The sequence below is a fragment of the Pleurodeles waltl genome, chromosome 3_1 (assembly GCF_031143425.1).
Source record: "Pleurodeles waltl isolate 20211129_DDA chromosome 3_1, aPleWal1.hap1.20221129, whole genome shotgun sequence".
Lineage (NCBI taxonomy): Eukaryota > Metazoa > Chordata > Amphibia > Caudata > Salamandridae > Pleurodeles > Pleurodeles waltl.
This window is the reverse complement of record NC_090440.1, coordinates 482,824,736-482,839,814: the sequence shown is the minus strand read 5'-3', so window position 1 is coordinate 482,839,814 and position 15,079 is coordinate 482,824,736. Positions and strand designations below refer to the sequence as shown.

The window sequence follows — 15,079 nt, the reverse complement described above, 5'->3', positions numbered from 1 at the left end:
GTACACACACTCAGAGACAAATCCAGCCAATAGGTTTTTATATAGAAAAATATCTTTTCTTAGTTTATTTTAAGAACCACAGGTTCAAATTCTACATGTAATATCTCATTCGAAAGGTATTGCAGGTAAGTACTTTAGGAACTTCAAATCATAAAAATTGCATGTATACCTTACAAGTTATTGACAAATAGCTGTTTTAAAAGTGGACACTTAGTGCAATTTTCACAGTTCCTGGGGGAGGTAAGTTTTTGTTAGTTTTACCAGGTAAGTAGGACACTTACAGGGTTCAGTTCTTGGTCCAAGGTAGCCCACCGTTGGGGGTTCAGAGCAACCCCAAAGTCACCACACCAGCAGCTCGGGGCCGGTCAGGTGCAGAGTTCAAAGTGGTGCCCAAAACACATAGGCTAGGATGGAGAGAAGGGGGTGCCCCGGTTCCGGTCTGCTTGCAGGTAAGTACCCGCGTCTTCGGAGGGCAGACCAGGGGGGTTTTGTAGGGCACCGGGGGGGACACAAGTCCACACAGAAATTTCACCCTCAGCAGCGCGGGGGCGGCCGGGTGCAGTGTAGAAACAGGCGTCGGGTTCGCAATGTTAGTCTATGAGAGATCTCGGGATCTCTTCAGCGCTGCAGGCAGGCAAGGGGGGGATTCCTCGGGGAAACCTCCACTTGGGCAAGGGAGAGGGACTCCTGGGGGTCACTTCTCCAGTGAAAGTCCGGTCCTTCAGGTCCTGGGGGCTGCGGGTGCAGGGTCTCTCCCAGGCGTCGGGACTTTAGGTTCAAAGAGTCGCGGTCAGGGGAAGCCTCGGGATTCCCTCTGCAGGCGGCGCTGTGGGGGCTCAGGGGGGACAGGTTTTGGTACTCACAGTATCAGAGTAGTCCTGGGGTCCCTCCTGAGGTGTTGGATCGCCACCAGCCGAGTCGGGGTCGCCGGGTGCAGTGTTGCAAGTCTCACGCTTCTTGCGGGGAGCTTGCAGGGTTCTTTAAAGCTGCTGGAAACAAAGTTGCAGCTTTTCTTGGAGCAGGTCCGCTGTCCTCGGGAGTTTCTTGTCTTTTCGAAGCAGGGGCAGTCCTCAGAGGATGTCGAGGTCGCTGGTCCCTTTGGAAGGCGTCGCTGGAGCAGGATCTTTGGAAGGCAGGAGACAGGCCGGTGAGTTTCTGGAGCCAAGGCAGTTGTCGTCTTCTGGTCTTCCGCTGCAGGGGTTTTCAGCTAGGCAGTCCTTCTTCTTGTAGTTGCAGGAATCTAATTTTCTAGGGTTCAGGGTAGCCCTTAAATACTAAATTTAAGGGCGTGTTTAGGTCTGGGGGGTTAGTAGCCAATGGCTACTAGCCCTGAGGGTGGGTACACCCTCTTTGTGCCTCCTCCCAAGGGGAGGGGGTCACAATCCTAACCCTATTGGGGGAATCCTCCATCTGCAAGATGGAGGATTTCTAAAAGTTAGAGTCACTTCAGCTCAGGACACCTTAGGGGCTGTCCTGACTGGCCAGTGACTCCTCCTTGTTTTTCTCATTATTTTCTCCGGCCTTGCCGCCAAAAGTGGGGCCTGGCCGGAGGGGGCGGGCAACTCCACTAGCTGGAGTGTCCTGCTGGGTTGGCACAAAGGAGGTGAGCCTTTGAGGCTCACCGCCAGGTGTGACAATTCCTGCCTGGGAGAGGTGTTAGCATCTCCACCCAGTGCAGGCTTTGTTACTGGCCTCAGAGTGACAAAGGCACTCTCCCCATGGGGCCAGCAACATGTCTCGGTTTGTGGCAGGCTGCTAAAACTAGTCAGCCTACACAGATAGTCGGTTAAGTTTCAGGGGGCACCTCTAAGGTGCCCTCTGTGGTGTATTTTTCAATAAAATGTACACTGGCATCAGTGTGCATTTATTGTGCTGAGAAGTTTGATACCAAACTTCCCAGTTTTCAGTGTAGCCATTATGGTGCTGTGGAGTTCGTGTTTGACAGACTCCCAGACCATATACTCTTATGGCTACCCTGCACTTACAATGTCTAAGGTTTTGTTTAGACACTGTAGGGGTACCATGCTCATGCACTGGTACCCTCACCCATGGTATAGTGCACCCTGCCTTAGGGCTGTAAGGCCTGCTAGAGGGGTGTCTTACCTATACTGCATAGGCAGTGAGAGGCTGGCATGGCACCCTGAGGGGAGTGCCATGTCGACTTACTCGTTTTGTCCTCACTAGCACACACAAGCTGGCAAGCAGTGTGTCTGTGCTGAGTGAGAGGTCTCCAGGGTGGCATAAGACATGCTGCAGCCCTTAGAGACCTTCCTTGGCATCAGGGCCCTTGGTACTAGAAGTACCAGTTACAAGGGACTTATCTGGATGCCAGGGTCTGCCAATTGTGGATACAAAAGTACAGGTTAGGGAAAGAACACTGGTGCTGGGGCCTGGTTAGCAGGCCTCAGCACACTTTCAATTGTAAACATAGCATCAGCAAAGGCAAAAAGTCAGGGGGCAACCATGCCAAGGAGGCATTTCCTTACACAACCCCCCCCCAAACGAAAGAGGATGAGACTAACCTTTCCCAAGAGAGTCTTCATTTTCTAAGTGGAAGAACCTGGAAAGGCCATCTGCATTGGCATGGGCAGTCCCAGGTCTGTGTTCCACTATAAAGTCCATTCCCTGTAGGGAGATGGACCACCTCAACAGTTTAGGATTTTCACCTTTCATTTGCATCAGCCATTTGAGAGGTCTGTGGTCAGTTTGAACTAGGAAGTGAGTCCCAAAGAGGTATGGTCTCAGCTTCTTCAGGGACCAAACCACAGCAAAGGCCTCCCTCTCAATGGCACTCCAACGCTGCTCCCTGGGGAGTAACCTCCTGCTAATGAAAGCAACAGGCTGGTCAAGGCCATCATCATTTGTTTGGGACAAAACTGCCCCTATCCCATGTTCAGAGGCATCAGTCTGCACAATGAACTGCTTAGAATAATCTGGAGCTTTTAGAACTGGTGCTGAGCACATTGCCTGTTTCAGGGTGTCAAAGGCCTGTTGGCATTCCACAGTCCAGTTTACTTTCTTGGGCATTTTCTTGGAGGTGAGTTCAGTGAGGGCTGTCACAATGGATCCATATCCCTTCACAAACCTCCTGTAATACCCAGTCAAGCCAAGGAATGCCCTGACTTGAGTCTGGGTTTTTGGAGCTACCCAGTCCAGAATAGTCTGGATCTTGGGTTGGAGTGGCTGAACTTGGCCTCCACCTACAAGGTGTCCCAAGTAAACCACAGTTCCCTGCCCTATCTGGCATTTGGATGCCTTGATAGAGAGGCCTGCAGATTGCAGAGCCTTCAAAACCTTCCTCAGGTGGACCAGGTGATCCTGCCAGGTGGAGCTAAAGACAGCAATATCATCAAGATAAGCTGTGCTAAAGGACTCCAAGCCAGCAAGGACTTGATTCACCAACCTTTGGAAGGTGGCAGGGGCATTCTTTAAACCAAAGGGCATAACAGTAAACTGATAATGCCCATCAGGTGTGGAGAATGCTGTCTTTTCTTTTGCTCCAGGTGCCATTTTTATTTGCCAGTACCCTGCTGTCAAGTCAAAGGTACTTAGAAATTTGGCAGCACCTAATTTATCAATGAGCTCATCAGCTCTTGGAATTGGATGGGCATCTGTCTTGGTGACAGAATTGAGTCCTCTGTAGTCCACACAAAACCTCATCTCTTTCTTTCCATCTTGGGTGTGAGGTTTGGGGACTAAGACCACTGGGCTAGCCCAGGGGCTGTCAGAGCGCTCAATTACTCCCAATTCCAGCATCTTGTGGACTTCCACCTTGATGCTTTCCTTAACATGGTCAGATTGTCTAAAGATTTTGTTCTTGACAGGCATGCTGTCTCCTGTGTCCACATCATGGGTACACAGGTGTGTCTGACCAGGGGTTAAGGAGAAGAGTTCAGGAAACTGTTGTAGGACTCTCCTACAATCAGCTTGCTGTTGGCCAGAGAGGGTGTCTGAGTAGATCACTCCATCTACTGTGCCATCTTTTGGGTCTGATGACAGAAGATCAGGGAGAGGTTCACTCTCTGCCTCCTGATCCTCATCTGTTACCATCAACAGATTGACATCAGCCCTGTCGTGGAAGAGCTTAAGGCGGTTTACATGGATCACCCTCTTGGGGCTCCTGCTTGTGCCCAGGTCCACCAGGTAGGTGACCTGACTCTTCCTTTCTAGTACTGGGTAAGGGCCACTCCATTTGTCCTGGAGTGCCCTGGGAGCCACAGGCTCCAGAACCCAGACTTTCTGCCCTGGTTGGAACTCAACCAGTGCAGCCTTTTGGTCATACCAAAACTTCTGGAGCTGTTGGCTGGCCTCAAGGTTTTTGGTTGCCTTTTCCATGTACTCTGCCATTCTAGAGCGAAGGCCAAGTACATAGTCCACTATGTCTTGTTTTGGCTCATGGAGAGGTCTCTCCCAGCCTTCTTTAACAAGAGCAAGTGGTCCCCTTACAGGATGACCAAACAGAAGTTCAAAGGGTGAGAATCCTACTCCCTTCTGTGGCACCTCTCTGTAAGCGAAAAGCAGACATGGCAAGAGGACATCCCATCTCCTTTTGAGCTTTTCTGGGAGCCCCATGATCATGCCCTTTAATGTCTTGTTGAATCTCTCAACTAAGCCATTAGTTTGTGGATGGTATGGTGTAGTGAATTTATAAGTCACCCCACACTCATTCCACATGTGCTTTAGGTATGCTGACATGAAGTTGGTACCTCTGTCAGACACCACCTCCTTAGGGAAACCCACTCTGGTAAAGATACCAATGAGGGCCTTGGCTACTGCAGGGGCAGTAGTCGACCTAAGGGGAATAGCTTCAGGATACCTGGTAGCATGATCCACTACTACCAGGATATACATATTTCCTGAGGCTGTGGGAGGTTCTAGTGGACCAACTATGTCCACACCCACTCTTTCAAAGGGAACCCCCACCACTGGAAGTGGAATGAGGGGGGCCTTTGGATGTCCACCTGTCTTACCACTGGCTTGACAGGTGGGGCAGGAGAGGCAAAACTCCTTAACCATGTTGGACATATTGGGCCAGTAGAAGTGGTTGACTAACCTCTCCCACGTCTTGGTTTGTCCCAAATGTCCAGCAAGGGGAATGTCATGGGCCAATGTTAGGATGAACTTCCTGAACAGCTGAGGCACTACCACTCTCCTAGTGGCACCAGGTTTGAGGTCTCTGGCCTCAGTGTACAGGAGTCCATCTTCCCAATAGACCCTATGCGTTCCATTTTTCTTGCCTTTGGACTCTTCAGCAGCTTGCTGCCTAAGGCCTTCAAGAGAGGGACAGGTTTCTTGTCCCTTACACAGCTCCTCCCTTGAGGGTCCCCCTGGGCCTAAGAGCTCAACCTGATAAGGTTCAAGCTCCAAAGGCTCAGTTCCCTCAGAGGGCAGAACTTCTTCCTGAGAAGAGAGGTTCCCTTTCTTTTGCTGTGTTGCAGTTGGTTTCCCAACTGACTTTCCTGTTCTCTTGGTAGGCTGGGCCATTCTTCCAGACTCCAGCTCTACTTGTTCACCCTGTGCCTTGCATTGTGCTCTTGTTTTCACACACACCAGTTCAGGGATACCCAGCATTGCTGCATGGGTTTTTAGCTCTACCTCAGCCCATGCTGAGGACTCCAGGTCATTTCCAAGCAGACAGTCCACTGGGATATTTGAGGAGACCACCACCTGTTTCAGGCCATTGACCCCTCCCCATTCTAAAGTAACCATTGCCATGGGATGTACTTTTCTCTGATTGTCAGCGTTGGTGACTGTGTAAGTTTTTCCAGTCAGGTATTGGCCAGGGGAAACCAGTTTCTCTGTCACCATGGTGACACTGGCACCTGTATCCCTCAGGCCCTCTATTCTAGTCCCATTAATTAAGAGTTGCTGTCTGTATTTTTGCATGTTAGGCGGCCAGACAGCTAGTGTGGCTAAATCCACCCCACCCTCAGAAACTAGAGTAGCTTCAGTGTGGACCCTGATTTGCTCTGGGCACACTGTTGATCCCACTTGGAGACTAGCCATACCAGTGTTACCTGGATGGGAGTTTGGAGTGGAACCTTTCTTGGGACAGGCCTTGTCTCCAGTTTGGTGTCCATGCTGTTTACAGCTATGACACCAGGCCTTTTTGGGATCAAAGTTTTTACCCTTGTACCCATTGTTTTGTGAAGAGGCTCTGGGCCCACCCTCCTGTGCAGGTTTTTGGGGGCCTGTAGAAGACTCTTTACTATTTTTAGTTTTGGTTGTCTCATCACCCTTCCCCTGGGGAGTCTTTGTGACCCCTTTCTTTTGGTCACCCCCTGTTGAAGTCTTGGACACCCTTGTCTTGACCCAATGGTCCGCCTTCTTTCCCAATTCTTGGGGAGAAATTGGTCCTAGGTCTACCAGATGCTGATGCAGTTTATCATTGAAACAATTACTTAACAGGTGTTCTTTCACAAATAAATTGTACAGCCCATCATAATTACTTACACCACTGCCTTGAATCCAACCATCTAGTGTTTTCACTGAGTAGTCAACAAAGTCAACCCAGGTCTGGCTCGAGGATTTTTGAGCCCCCCTGAACCTAATCCTGTACTCCTCAGTGGAGAATCCAAAGCCCTCAATCAGGGTACCCTTCATGAGGTCATAAGATTCTGCATCTTGTCCAGAGAGTGTGAGGAGTCTATCCCTACACTTTCCTGTGAACATTTCCCAAAGGAGAGCACCCCAGTGAGATCTGTTCACTTTTCTGGTTACACAAGCCCTCTCAAAAGCTGTGAACCATTTGGTGATGTCATCACCATCTTCATATTTAGTTACAATCCCTTTAGGGATTTTCAACATGTCAGGAGAATCTCTGACCCTATTTATGTTGCTGCCACCATTGATGGGTCCTAGGCCCATCTCTTGTCTTTCCCTCTCTATGGCTAGGATCTGTCTTTCCAAAGCCAATCTTTTGGCCATCCTGGCTAACTGGATGTCCTCTTCACTGGGGTTATCCTCAGTGATTTCAGAGGTGTTGGTCTCTCCTGTGAGGGAACCAGCATCTCTGACTATTATTTTTGGAGTCAGGGTTTGAGGGACCCTGTTCTCCCTAGATAGGACTGGTAGGGGGGAATTGTCCTCCAAGTCACTATCCTCTTCCTCTGAGTTGCCACCCTCAGAGGGGTTGGCCTTTTCAAACTCTGCCAAAAGCTCCTGGAGCTGTATTTTGGTAGGTTTGGGGCCCATTGTTATTTTCTTTATTTTACAGAGTGACCTTAGCTCCCTCATCTTAAGATGGAGGTAAGGTGTGGTGTCGAGTTCCACCACAGTCACATCTGTGCTAGACATTTTGCTTCTAAAAGTTGGAATACTTTTTAAGAATCTACAACTGGTTCTAGAATCTAATTCAAACTTTTACAAACTTTTAAACTCTAAAAGAAATGCTAAACAGGATCTAACACAAGGCCCTAGCAGGTCTTTTAAGCATTTAGAAAACTTTTCAAATTGCAAAAATCAATTTCTAATGACAATTTTGGAATTTGTCGTGTGATCAGGTATTGGCTGAGTAGTCCAGCAAATGCAAAGTCTTGTACCCCACCGCTGATCCACCAATGTAGGAAGTTGGCTCTGTATGTGCTATTTCAAAGTAAGGAATAGCATGCACAGAGTCCAAGGGTTCCCCTTAGAGGTAAAATAGTGGTAAAAAATAGATAATACTAATGCTCTATTTTGTGGTAGTGTGGTCGAGCAGTAGGCTTATCCAAGGAGTAGTGTTAAGCATTTGTTGTACATACACATAGACAATAAATGAGGTACACACACTCAGAGACAAATCCAGCCAATAGGTTTTTATATAGAAAAATATCTTTTCTTAGTTTATTTTAAGAACCACAGGTTCAAATTCTACATGTAATATCTCATTCGAAAGGTATTGCAGGTAAGTACTTTAGGAACTTCAAATCATAAAAATTGCATGTATACCTTACAAGTTATTGACAAATAGCTGTTTTAAAAGTGGACACTTAGTGCAATTTTCACAGTTCCTGGGGGAGGTAAGTTTTTGTTAGTTTTACCAGGTAAGTAGGACACTTACAGGGTTCAGTTCTTGGTCCAAGGTAGCCCACCGTTGGGGGTTCAGAGCAACCCCAAAGTCACCACACCAGCAGCTCGGGGCCGGTCAGGTGCAGAGTTCAAAGTGGTGCCCAAAACACATAGGCTAGGATGGAGAGAAGGGGGTGCCCCGGTTCCGGTCTGCTTGCAGGTAAGTACCCGCGTCTTCGGAGGGCAGACCAGGGGGGTTTTGTAGGGCACCGGGGGGGACACAAGTCCACACAGAAATTTCACCCTCAGCAGCGCGGGGGCGGCCGGGTGCAGTGTAGAAACAGGCGTCGGGTTCGCAATGTTAGTCTATGAGAGATCTCGGGATCTCTTCAGCGCTGCAGGCAGGCAAGGGGGGGATTCCTCGGGGAAACCTCCACTTGGGCAAGGGAGAGGGACTCCTGGGGGTCACTTCTCCAGTGAAAGTCCGGTCCTTCAGGTCCTGGGGGCTGCGGGTGCAGGGTCTCTCCCAGGCGTCGGGACTTTAGGTTCAAAGAGTCGCGGTCAGGGGAAGCCTCGGGATTCCCTCTGCAGGCGGCGCTGTGGGGGCTCAGGGGGGACAGGTTTTGGTACTCACAGTATCAGAGTAGTCCTGGGGTCCCTCCTGAGGTGTTGGATCGCCACCAGCCGAGTCGGGGTCGCCGGGTGCAGTGTTGCAAGTCTCACGCTTCTTGCGGGGAGCTTGCAGGGTTCTTTAAAGCTGCTGGAAACAAAGTTGCAGCTTTTCTTGGAGCAGGTCCGCTGTCCTCGGGAGTTTCTTGTCTTTTCGAAGCAGGGGCAGTCCTCAGAGGATGTCGAGGTCGCTGGTCCCTTTGGAAGGCGTCGCTGGAGCAGGATCTTTGGAAGGCAGGAGACAGGCCGGTGAGTTTCTGGAGCCAAGGCAGTTGTCGTCTTCTGGTCTTCCGCTGCAGGGGTTTTCAGCTAGGCAGTCCTTCTTCTTGTAGTTGCAGGAATCTAATTTTCTAGGGTTCAGGGTAGCCCTTAAATACTAAATTTAAGGGCGTGTTTAGGTCTGGGGGGTTAGTAGCCAATGGCTACTAGCCCTGAGGGTGGGTACACCCTCTTTGTGCCTCCTCCCAAGGGGAGGGGGTCACAATCCTAACCCTATTGGGGGAATCCTCCATCTGCAAGATGGAGGATTTCTAAAAGTTAGAGTCACTTCAGCTCAGGACACCTTAGGGGCTGTCCTGACTGGCCAGTGACTCCTCCTTGTTTTTCTCATTATTTTCTCCGGCCTTGCCGCCAAAAGTGGGGCCTGGCCGGAGGGGGCGGGCAACTCCACTAGCTGGAGTGTCCTGCTGGGTTGGCACAAAGGAGGTGAGCCTTTGAGGCTCACCGCCAGGTGTGACAATTCCTGCCTGGGAGAGGTGTTAGCATCTCCACCCAGTGCAGGCTTTGTTACTGGCCTCAGAGTGACAAAGGCACTCTCCCCATGGGGCCAGCAACATGTCTCGGTTTGTGGCAGGCTGCTAAAACTAGTCAGCCTACACAGATAGTCGGTTAAGTTTCAGGGGGCACCTCTAAGGTGCCCTCTGTGGTGTATTTTTCAATAAAATGTACACTGGCATCAGTGTGCATTTATTGTGCTGAGAAGTTTGATACCAAACTTCCCAGTTTTCAGTGTAGCCATTATGGTGCTGTGGAGTTCGTGTTTGACAGACTCCCAGACCATATACTCTTATGGCTACCCTGCACTTACAATGTCTAAGGTTTTGTTTAGACACTGTAGGGGTACCATGCTCATGCACTGGTACCCTCACCCATGGTATAGTGCACCCTGCCTTAGGGCTGTAAGGCCTGCTAGAGGGGTGTCTTACCTATACTGCATAGGCAGTGAGAGGCTGGCATGGCACCCTGAGGGGAGTGCCATGTCGACTTACTCGTTTTGTCCTCACTAGCACACACAAGCTGGCAAGCAGTGTGTCTGTGCTGAGTGAGAGGTCTCCAGGGTGGCATAAGACATGCTGCAGCCCTTAGAGACCTTCCTTGGCATCAGGGCCCTTGGTACTAGAAGTACCAGTTACAAGGGACTTATCTGGATGCCAGGGTCTGCCAATTGTGGATACAAAAGTACAGGTTAGGGAAAGAACACTGGTGCTGGGGCCTGGTTAGCAGGCCTCAGCACACTTTCAATTGTAAACATAGCATCAGCAAAGGCAAAAAGTCAGGGGGCAACCATGCCAAGGAGGCATTTCCTTACACAACCCCCCCCCAAACGAAAGAGGATGAGACTAACCTTTCCCAAGAGAGTCTTCATTTTCTAAGTGGAAGAACCTGGAAAGGCCATCTGCATTGGCATGGGCAGTCCCAGGTCTGTGTTCCACTATAAAGTCCATTCCCTGTAGGGAGATGGACCACCTCAACAGTTTAGGATTTTCACCTTTCATTTGCATCAGCCATTTGAGAGGTCTGTGGTCAGTTTGAACTAGGAAGTGAGTCCCAAAGAGGTATGGTCTCAGCTTCTTCAGGGACCAAACCACAGCAAAGGCCTCCCTCTCAATGGCACTCCAACGCTGCTCCCTGGGGAGTAACCTCCTGCTAATGAAAGCAACAGGCTGGTCAAGGCCATCATCATTTGTTTGGGACAAAACTGCCCCTATCCCATGTTCAGAGGCATCAGTCTGCACAATGAACTGCTTAGAATAATCTGGAGCTTTTAGAACTGGTGCTGAGCACATTGCCTGTTTCAGGGTGTCAAAGGCCTGTTGGCATTCCACAGTCCAGTTTACTTTCTTGGGCATTTTCTTGGAGGTGAGTTCAGTGAGGGCTGTCACAATGGATCCATATCCCTTCACAAACCTCCTGTAATACCCAGTCAAGCCAAGGAATGCCCTGACTTGAGTCTGGGTTTTTGGAGCTACCCAGTCCAGAATAGTCTGGATCTTGGGTTGGAGTGGCTGAACTTGGCCTCCACCTACAAGGTGTCCCAAGTAAACCACAGTTCCCTGCCCTATCTGGCATTTGGATGCCTTGATAGAGAGGCCTGCAGATTGCAGAGCCTTCAAAACCTTCCTCAGGTGGACCAGGTGATCCTGCCAGGTGGAGCTAAAGACAGCAATATCATCAAGATAAGCTGTGCTAAAGGACTCCAAGCCAGCAAGGACTTGATTCACCAACCTTTGGAAGGTGGCAGGGGCATTCTTTAAACCAAAGGGCATAACAGTAAACTGATAATGCCCATCAGGTGTGGAGAATGCTGTCTTTTCTTTTGCTCCAGGTGCCATTTTTATTTGCCAGTACCCTGCTGTCAAGTCAAAGGTACTTAGAAATTTGGCAGCACCTAATTTATCAATGAGCTCATCAGCTCTTGGAATTGGATGGGCATCTGTCTTGGTGACAGAATTGAGTCCTCTGTAGTCCACACAAAACCTCATCTCTTTCTTTCCATCTTGGGTGTGAGGTTTGGGGACTAAGACCACTGGGCTAGCCCAGGGGCTGTCAGAGCGCTCAATTACTCCCAATTCCAGCATCTTGTGGACTTCCACCTTGATGCTTTCCTTAACATGGTCAGATTGTCTAAAGATTTTGTTCTTGACAGGCATGCTGTCTCCTGTGTCCACATCATGGGTACACAGGTGTGTCTGACCAGGGGTTAAGGAGAAGAGTTCAGGAAACTGTTGTAGGACTCTCCTACAATCAGCTTGCTGTTGGCCAGAGAGGGTGTCTGAGTAGATCACTCCATCTACTGTGCCATCTTTTGGGTCTGATGACAGAAGATCAGGGAGAGGTTCACTCTCTGCCTCCTGATCCTCATCTGTTACCATCAACAGATTGACATCAGCCCTGTCGTGGAAGAGCTTAAGGCGGTTTACATGGATCACCCTCTTGGGGCTCCTGCTTGTGCCCAGGTCCACCAGGTAGGTGACCTGACTCTTCCTTTCTAGTACTGGGTAAGGGCCACTCCATTTGTCCTGGAGTGCCCTGGGAGCCACAGGCTCCAGAACCCAGACTTTCTGCCCTGGTTGGAACTCAACCAGTGCAGCCTTTTGGTCATACCAAAACTTCTGGAGCTGTTGGCTGGCCTCAAGGTTTTTGGTTGCCTTTTCCATGTACTCTGCCATTCTAGAGCGAAGGCCAAGTACATAGTCCACTATGTCTTGTTTTGGCTCATGGAGAGGTCTCTCCCAGCCTTCTTTAACAAGAGCAAGTGGTCCCCTTACAGGATGACCAAACAGAAGTTCAAAGGGTGAGAATCCTACTCCCTTCTGTGGCACCTCTCTGTAAGCGAAAAGCAGACATGGCAAGAGGACATCCCATCTCCTTTTGAGCTTTTCTGGGAGCCCCATGATCATGCCCTTTAATGTCTTGTTGAATCTCTCAACTAAGCCATTAGTTTGTGGATGGTATGGTGTAGTGAATTTATAAGTCACCCCACACTCATTCCACATGTGCTTTAGGTATGCTGACATGAAGTTGGTACCTCTGTCAGACACCACCTCCTTAGGGAAACCCACTCTGGTAAAGATACCAATGAGGGCCTTGGCTACTGCAGGGGCAGTAGTCGACCTAAGGGGAATAGCTTCAGGATACCTGGTAGCATGATCCACTACTACCAGGATATACATATTTCCTGAGGCTGTGGGAGGTTCTAGTGGACCAACTATGTCCACACCCACTCTTTCAAAGGGAACCCCCACCACTGGAAGTGGAATGAGGGGGGCCTTTGGATGTCCACCTGTCTTACCACTGGCTTGACAGGTGGGGCAGGAGAGGCAAAACTCCTTAACCATGTTGGACATATTGGGCCAGTAGAAGTGGTTGACTAACCTCTCCCACGTCTTGGTTTGTCCCAAATGTCCAGCAAGGGGAATGTCATGGGCCAATGTTAGGATGAACTTCCTGAACAGCTGAGGCACTACCACTCTCCTAGTGGCACCAGGTTTGAGGTCTCTGGCCTCAGTGTACAGGAGTCCATCTTCCCAATAGACCCTATGCGTTCCATTTTTCTTGCCTTTGGACTCTTCAGCAGCTTGCTGCCTAAGGCCTTCAAGAGAGGGACAGGTTTCTTGTCCCTTACACAGCTCCTCCCTTGAGGGTCCCCCTGGGCCTAAGAGCTCAACCTGATAAGGTTCAAGCTCCAAAGGCTCAGTTCCCTCAGAGGGCAGAACTTCTTCCTGAGAAGAGAGGTTCCCTTTCTTTTGCTGTGTTGCAGTTGGTTTCCCAACTGACTTTCCTGTTCTCTTGGTAGGCTGGGCCATTCTTCCAGACTCCAGCTCTACTTGTTCACCCTGTGCCTTGCATTGTGCTCTTGTTTTCACACACACCAGTTCAGGGATACCCAGCATTGCTGCATGGGTTTTTAGCTCTACCTCAGCCCATGCTGAGGACTCCAGGTCATTTCCAAGCAGACAGTCCACTGGGATATTTGAGGAGACCACCACCTGTTTCAGGCCATTGACCCCTCCCCATTCTAAAGTAACCATTGCCATGGGATGTACTTTTCTCTGATTGTCAGCGTTGGTGACTGTGTAAGTTTTTCCAGTCAGGTATTGGCCAGGGGAAACCAGTTTCTCTGTCACCATGGTGACACTGGCACCTGTATCCCTCAGGCCCTCTATTCTAGTCCCATTAATTAAGAGTTGCTGTCTGTATTTTTGCATGTTAGGCGGCCAGACAGCTAGTGTGGCTAAATCCACCCCACCCTCAGAAACTAGAGTAGCTTCAGTGTGGACCCTGATTTGCTCTGGGCACACTGTTGATCCCACTTGGAGACTAGCCATACCAGTGTTACCTGGATGGGAGTTTGGAGTGGAACCTTTCTTGGGACAGGCCTTGTCTCCAGTTTGGTGTCCATGCTGTTTACAGCTATGACACCAGGCCTTTTTGGGATCAAAGTTTTTACCCTTGTACCCATTGTTTTGTGAAGAGGCTCTGGGCCCACCCTCCTGTGCAGGTTTTTGGGGGCCTGTAGAAGACTCTTTACTATTTTTAGTTTTGGTTGTCTCATCACCCTTCCCCTGGGGAGTCTTTGTGACCCCTTTCTTTTGGTCACCCCCTGTTGAAGTCTTGGACACCCTTGTCTTGACCCAATGGTCCGCCTTCTTTCCCAATTCTTGGGGAGAAATTGGTCCTAGGTCTACCAGATGCTGATGCAGTTTATCATTGAAACAATTACTTAACAGGTGTTCTTTCACAAATAAATTGTACAGCCCATCATAATTACTTACACCACTGCCTTGAATCCAACCATCTAGTGTTTTCACTGAGTAGTCAACAAAGTCAACCCAGGTCTGGCTCGAGGATTTTTGAGCCCCCCTGAACCTAATCCTGTACTCCTCAGTGGAGAATCCAAAGCCCTCAATCAGGGTACCCTTCATGAGGTCATAAGATTCTGCATCTTGTCCAGAGAGTGTGAGGAGTCTATCCCTACACTTTCCTGTGAACATTTCCCAAAGGAGAGCACCCCAGTGAGATCTGTTCACTTTTCTGGTTACACAAGCCCTCTCAAAAGCTGTGAACCATTTGGTGATGTCATCACCATCTTCATATTTAGTTACAATCCCTTTAGGGATTTTCAACATGTCAGGAGAATCTCTGACCCTATTTATGTTGCTGCCACCATTGATGGGTCCTAGGCCCATCTCTTGTCTTTCCCTCTCTATGGCTAGGATCTGTCTTTCCAAAGCCAATCTTTTGGCCATCCTGGCTAACTGGATGTCCTCTTCACTGGGGTTATCCTCAGTGATTTCAGAGGTGTTGGTCTCTCCTGTGAGGGAACCAGCATCTCTGACTATTATTTTTGGAGTCAGGGTTTGAGGGACCCTGTTCTCCCTAGATAGGACTGGTAGGGGGGAATTGTCCTCCAAGTCACTATCCTCTTCCTCTGAGTTGCCACCCTCAGAGGGGTTGGCCTTTTCAAACTCTGCCAAAAGCTCCTGGAGCTGTATTTTGGTAGGTTTGGGGCCCATTGTTATTTTCTTTATTTTACAGAGTGACCTTAGCTCCCTCATCTTAAGATGGAGGTAAGGTGTGGTGTCGAGTTCCACCACAGTCACATCTGTGCTAGACATTTTGCTTCTAAAAGTTGGAATAC

The 15,079-nt window shown here is 49.5% G+C and overlaps 1 protein-coding gene across 2 annotated transcripts in view; it reads right to left on the bottom strand.

The window, feature by feature from the left end:
- CHD2 (chromodomain helicase DNA binding protein 2) overlaps positions 1-15,079 on the bottom strand; it is a 1,519,436-nt gene that overhangs the window by 1,119,698 nt on the left and 384,659 nt on the right. The window lies entirely within an intron of this gene.